The 6,213-nt window shown below is 40.7% G+C and overlaps 1 non-coding gene across 1 annotated transcript; it reads right to left on the bottom strand.

The window, feature by feature from the left end:
- Positions 1–2,716: 2,716 nt before the first annotated feature.
- On the bottom strand, positions 2,717–2,822 carry LOC141654022 (small nucleolar RNA R71). Its single transcript, XR_012547604.1, has one exon. It is a non-coding gene; the product is annotated as a small nucleolar RNA R71 (small nucleolar RNA).
- Positions 2,823–6,213: the final 3,391 nt, after the last annotated feature.

Genomic DNA, 6,213 nt, shown 5'->3' with positions numbered 1-6,213 from the left:
ACACTTAAATAATATAAATTAACTACCAAAGACTAATTAACTATTAAGTAATCATACGACCATTTTATCAACATACAATGTGTCAATATTATCCCAATTAGCTAATTTTACAACCTCTTGTAAAATATAAAAAGCTAATTAATTCCACCTCAAAACATTTACACAAATCGCCTAAAATTAATTAATTAACAATTAATTAATAAATTCTAAATTATTAATTTATTACTTAAATGTCACATAATTAAATAATAAATCTTCTCTGCCCGAGTTCGTAACCCGTCATCAAATAATACTTTTACGTGACTAATTAAAAGTCAAATAATACAAGGAATTAATTATCTCGTATCTCATACAAACAATTAATTCATTCTATTAGGGCGTCATCCTATAGGTGTGATCTAAAGGGATCAGCTGATCACCGCCGTCACACGACAGTAATGTCAAACTCTAGTCAGCCAATCATTACCGATTAACGATGACCGGCTGACAAATAAAAAGATAAATCCCTGATATTCCTTTTACGAGATTTAATATGTAAATGATACGTGCATTTTATATAGTCTTTTTAGCCTATTTTAGCACAAATTTATATGTACTTTCGTATTGTTTATATTGCATTTTGCCCCCGAATTGACTACTTTGGTTCGTTTTGTCCGTTTTGTAGAAATGAACGCGAAAGTAGTGGAATCGTACCATTTTTCGTCCTTTTTGCATGCATTTTGAGGAGACGGGATTTTCCGGAGTGAGTTCTTGCATTGGGATGCATGAAAGCACGGTTTACGAGGCAGTCGGGCGCGAGTTTGAGCTGATTTGAAGGAAGAATACTCGATCGAGTGGTTTTATTACTCGATTGAGTGGTTTCTGTGGCCTTGGTTGATTGATCGAGTGGATTTATACTCGATCAAGAAGAGCTGGAAAGTGGAGTTACTCGATCGAGTAACAATTCTACTCGATCGAGTAGATTATCTGGAGTTTTACTCGATCGAGTGGTTTCAGACTACTCGATCGAGTGGTTTTGGCTTTCGTGGGCTTTAATTAGCCCGTGAACTTGTTTTAGTTATTGAACTTAGTTTATTTTCTATTTAAGCATACGATAACTAGGTTTTTAGGATATCATCTATCATCTATTCTAAGTTTTATCTATCATTTCAAGACTGCGTACTCTCTCTTCTTCACTGTAACTTTATTTTCGGGGTTATTTCGTTCGGATTTGCTTGTTCTTTACGCCGGATTCTTACGATTGTAATCTCTTTCTCCCTCTTTAATATTAATCTTTCATTTGTTCACTTTAATTACTTGTTTTGCTTCATTTAATTTTTGCCCTAATTACCTTTTATGCATTTTTATTATCATTTTATCATGTTGAATGTTGGTTATTTACTTGTTGTTAGTATTGATATTATTAATAGCGATATGAGTAGCTAAACTTGTTTCATGTTGGGATTAAGGGATCTATGGTAGAAATGTGACGATGTAGTAAATAGGTTAGATGAATTAATTGTGAGATTCTGTCACCATAGCAATATAACTGTATTTACCGACTTAGTTGAGTGCACGCGTCTGAGTCACCTTTTTAATCTGGCTAAATTTAATCCTGGATCGGAAGATTGGACTAAATAGGCCTGCTATGAACAGTAGACTCCCCTGACGAGGATGGAAGTTAAGTTAGTGGTAATTTAGGATAGAAAGTGGACCGGAAGGACCTTTCCATATCCGTCTCGCAGTAATTTATCTAAGTTGTTTACAGTTGAGTCACTGGACTACCGTAGTGAACCGAAATCCTGACATGTCCCCTCTTATTTGATAGTTTATCATCTTTTTCTTCCTTTATTGCTCTTTTCTCTGCTTCTCTTCCTTTAAACCTTTTAGTTTAGAAAACCAATTTAAACACCCCCCATTTTGTGACCAAATAGACGGACTCTTACAGATATCTTGCCTCCCTGAGGAGATCGACCTTACTTCCCTAGCTATATAGTTAGTTTAGTTAGTTATTTTTGATAGGTATACGACAGCCCTGTGAAATTTTGGCGCCGTTGCCGGGGAGGCAATTGCCCTATTTGTCTTTGTCTCGTTTATTTTATCCGTCTCAGGGAATTTTTATTCCTTGAGGCAGTTCTTATTTATTTTCTTTCAGTGTTGTGTATGCCCAGGTCAGACAGGTTTGAGTTAGTTGCAACTAATTCTGAGCCAGAGAGACTATTTAGGCATAGACTCCGTCTGCAAATAGAATCACGAAAGGAAGCCTTGAGTACTTTCGAACCAGAGCTTTAGCATTTCCTTTTTACATAAAATCCGTCTTTTGAAGAAGATATCGTCAGTTCTGTAAGCCGACCAGTAAAGATGCCGAACATTGCTAGTCACTCGGAGCCTAAAGCATCATCAATTCCAAAGGGTTTCAATCTCCAGACTGAGGATGGGAATACATTTGACATCCGTCCTTCCTATATCAATCTGTTGGAGAGAAATCTCTTTAGAGGTGTGGCAGGTGAAGAACCGAGGAATCATATGGAGGTCTTTACGGACTACTGTTCTACTATCCCCGCCACAAAGGGGGTAACTCAAGACAAGATTAAGGAGGTTATGTTCCCTTTTTCTTTGACTGACTCAGCCAGGAAGTGGCTGAGTGATTTAGACCGCACAGCCGCAGGGGTTACAGATTGGGAGTCCCTTCCTCTTGCTTTTTATAAGAGATATTTGCCTCCACAACGCACCAATCAGCTGAGGGTAAAGATCACAAGTTTCAAGCAGGCTCCCGATGAGACTTTCTATGAAGCATGGTCCCGTTTCAAGAAGTTGGTGAGGTCTCTTCCTCACCATGGTTTTGACCCGTAGTTTCTGTCCAACCAGTTCTACAATGGGCTGTACGATGATCACAGAGCCATACTTGATGCATCATCTAACGAGAGATTCCAAGAGAACACTGACGATGATAAGGGATGGGCCCTTATTGAAGAGATGGCGAATCAATGTGCTGAGTATGGAAACCCGAGGGATGATATTAGGACAGTTCATGCAGTCGATAAGCAAGTTGTGGCTCAGCTGGAAGCCATGAATGCTAGGTTTGATAAGTTGGAGCTGCATTCTGCTGGGGAGCCTCACACGGTTCATTTGCTTACGAGAGGGGAGACTGTTACATGTGAGAGATGTGGGAGCAACGACGGTCACACTGCTGTTGGCCGTCTTACGGAGAAGGAACAGGTCCTTGCTTTTCAACAATATAGGCAAGGAGGGGGTTCCTATTATAACTACCAAGGGGCAGTCCATCCCAATTTGAGGTGGACTAGTCAAAATGTGCTCAATCCTACCCATCCTCCGCAGCAGCAGCAGCCGTATGTCCCTCCTCATAAGGCTCAACAAGGCTTTCAGAAGCCTCCTTCCTTTCCTACACCTAATCGAGGTGCATCCTCTTCTGCTGGAGTAAGTGAGCTAGGTGAGTTGAAGACAATGTTGCAGTCTTTGACAAAGCAGTGGCAGCTGAGTGATCAACAAAAAGATGCATCAATCAAGGCACTTGAAACTCAAGTTGCCCAGTTAGCCAGGAACCAGTCTACAAAGAAACCGGGACATTTACCGTCACAAGCTGACAAAAATCCACATGAGACGGTAAATTTAATTAATTTGAGGAGCGGTCGTTCATATGAGGGACCGGACGTGTTGAAATCAGACCCGAGGAAGGAAAATATTGCTGATGAACAGTGTTATGTCGAAGAAAAGGAGCTGACGGCAAAGAAAGTACTCGATCGACTAGTTTCTGGGGGTCGATCGAGTAAAAATGCTGAAGAAAGTACTCGATCGAGTGGAATTTCTACTCGATCGAGTGAACAGGGAAAAGAAGTTGTTCGATCGAGTGAACTTTCTACTCGATCGAGTGATTTAATTGAAGAAACAGCTCGATCGAGTGGTAATTCTGGTCGATCGAGTAGTGTAGATAAAGAACAGCTCGATCGAGAGCCTGCTAGTGCTCGATCGAGTGAAAAATCACCAGAAAGACCTCGTTCGAGAGGAAAGAAGCGTCCGAAGGATTTGGAGCTTGATCCGGCTGATACGTTGGAAGAGAGGAACAAGGGACTCGAGATACCCATCACGGTTCCCTTCCCGAGGCGTCTGCAAAGTACTAAAGCTAATCAACAATTCGGCAAATTTGCCGAACTCCTGAAGAGCTTGCAGGCACTGTGCCATTCGCCGAACTGCTGACACAGGTACCCTCTTACCTTAAATTTATGAAGGAAATTTTATCGCGTAAGTGGCACATTAACGATCATGAGACGGTAGCTTTGACCGAGGTAGGGACGGCCCTAGTTCAGAATAAGTTACCTCCCAAACAGTCAGACCCGGGTAGTTTCTCAATTCCGTGTCATATTGGTACCCATTTGATTGATAACGCGTTATGCGATCTTGGCGCTAGCGTGAGTGTCTTACCGCTGTCTCTGGCTAAGAGACTTGGTTTGACAAAGTTTAATTGCACAAATATGACTGTTCAGATGGCGGACCGTAGCATATCACGGCCACTAGGTGTAAGACATACCTATTAAGATCGGGAGGTTCTTTATTCCCGTTGACTTCGTTGTACTTGACATCCCCGAAGATGCCCATACCCCTATTATTTTAGGGAGACCATTTTTATTTACTGCCCGAGCAGTAATAGATGTTGGGGGCAAGACGTTAACTTTTCAGGTTGGGGACGAGGAATTGATATTCCATCAGTCTAAGTTCCGGAGGGCTCCCATGCAAGCTCAGCCTTGCAATGCCCTCTCTTCTATTGACCCTCCTATTGACACTCCAAATGAGAATTTGGAACATTGTGCTGTTATTGTGACCCCTCCGCCTCAGGTTGAGAGCAAAAAAGAGGAAAGTCCGTCTGTTTTCCTTGCTGCAGGTCCAGATGAAAATAATGCAGGAGCTGTCAAAGGGCATTGTGCAATTAATGTCAGTCAAAGTGGGAGTGACGATGCTAAAGCCGGTGAGAAAGGAGTAAGGACGAGAAAAGTTCGCGCATATGTGGATGTCAACTATTCTCCTCCTAACGATTCAAGTTCAAGCTCGTGGAAACTGAAGAGGACAATCAATTTTGCTGAGATGACGTCCTCCAGTCAGGAGCCCTCCAAGGGGCTACTGAATTGCCTTGGGAAGTGAGCGGGGAAATGCCCCGTGTACCAACTTGTAAAAACAATTTTAGAATTTTCCGTTGAATTTTATTTATTGCTTTTAATTAGGACAATTAGAACTTAGACAATTTTTAGCATAGATTAGAGACTATAGACTGTTACTTTGCGTATTTGGTATTATGGGATATTTTTGCGAGTGTTTTTATGCAGGTTTGGGGAATTTTACGCAAATTGAAAGGAATAATGGCGAATTCAAGAGCTTACACGAAGAAAAGAGCTCGATCGAGTACTTTTTGTACTCGATCGAGTGAAATGTGTTCGATCGAGTGATTCCATATTACTCGATCGACTAAAGCTGAAAAGGGGAGTTCTCGATCGAGTAAATTTTTACTCGATCGAGTAGATGAATCCAAAAAGTCCTCGATCGAGCAGTTCTAAACCACTCGATCGAGTGAAATTGCAAGAGACACGCAGGGAGTTTTCTTTAACTTCCTTCTTTTTGATTGTTATTTCATTTTACCCCTAATTTTTCGACACCCTTCCTCTTTTGCGATCAAAAACACCCCAAATCCCCCATATTTCTTGCCCATTTGCCAAATCCGCCACCTACATTTTGTTACTTGTTAATTAATCGTCATAAGCCCTCTGTTTTCCCCTTGATTCACGCCATTTACACCATCAATTGGGGATTTTAGGGTTTCGCGATTTTTCTATCAAAAATCGTCATTGTTGCTTATTGCTTGTCGATTAATTGCAATTTGTGGGTTTCTAATTATCAAGTAAGTGATCCTTACACTTTTTTGCATTTAAATTTCATTTATTTTGCCTTTTATGAAGTGAATTAGGACCTAGGGTTTCGATTTTCTGCTTTGGGTCGAAATTATCGACTATAGTTTTGATTCAATGCTTAATTTGTCTTGCTTGATGATCAATTCCCATGCCTCATTGATTTTTACTTGTTTAATTCGGATTTTTGCGAGAAATTTGTGATTAGGGCTATTTTCAGTCGAAATTTTCGACTGTCAACTAGGAATTGCTGCTGCCATATGCTTAATTCGATTTAATTGTTGCTTAATTGGCTGCCATTGATGCTTGCTACCCCACCCCT

This window comes from Silene latifolia, chromosome 4 (genome assembly GCF_048544455.1).
Source record: "Silene latifolia isolate original U9 population chromosome 4, ASM4854445v1, whole genome shotgun sequence".
NCBI lineage: Eukaryota > Viridiplantae > Streptophyta > Magnoliopsida > Caryophyllales > Caryophyllaceae > Silene > Silene latifolia.
The sequence above is the reverse complement of the archived record's forward strand: the minus strand, read 5'-3'. Positions and strand labels throughout refer to the sequence as shown.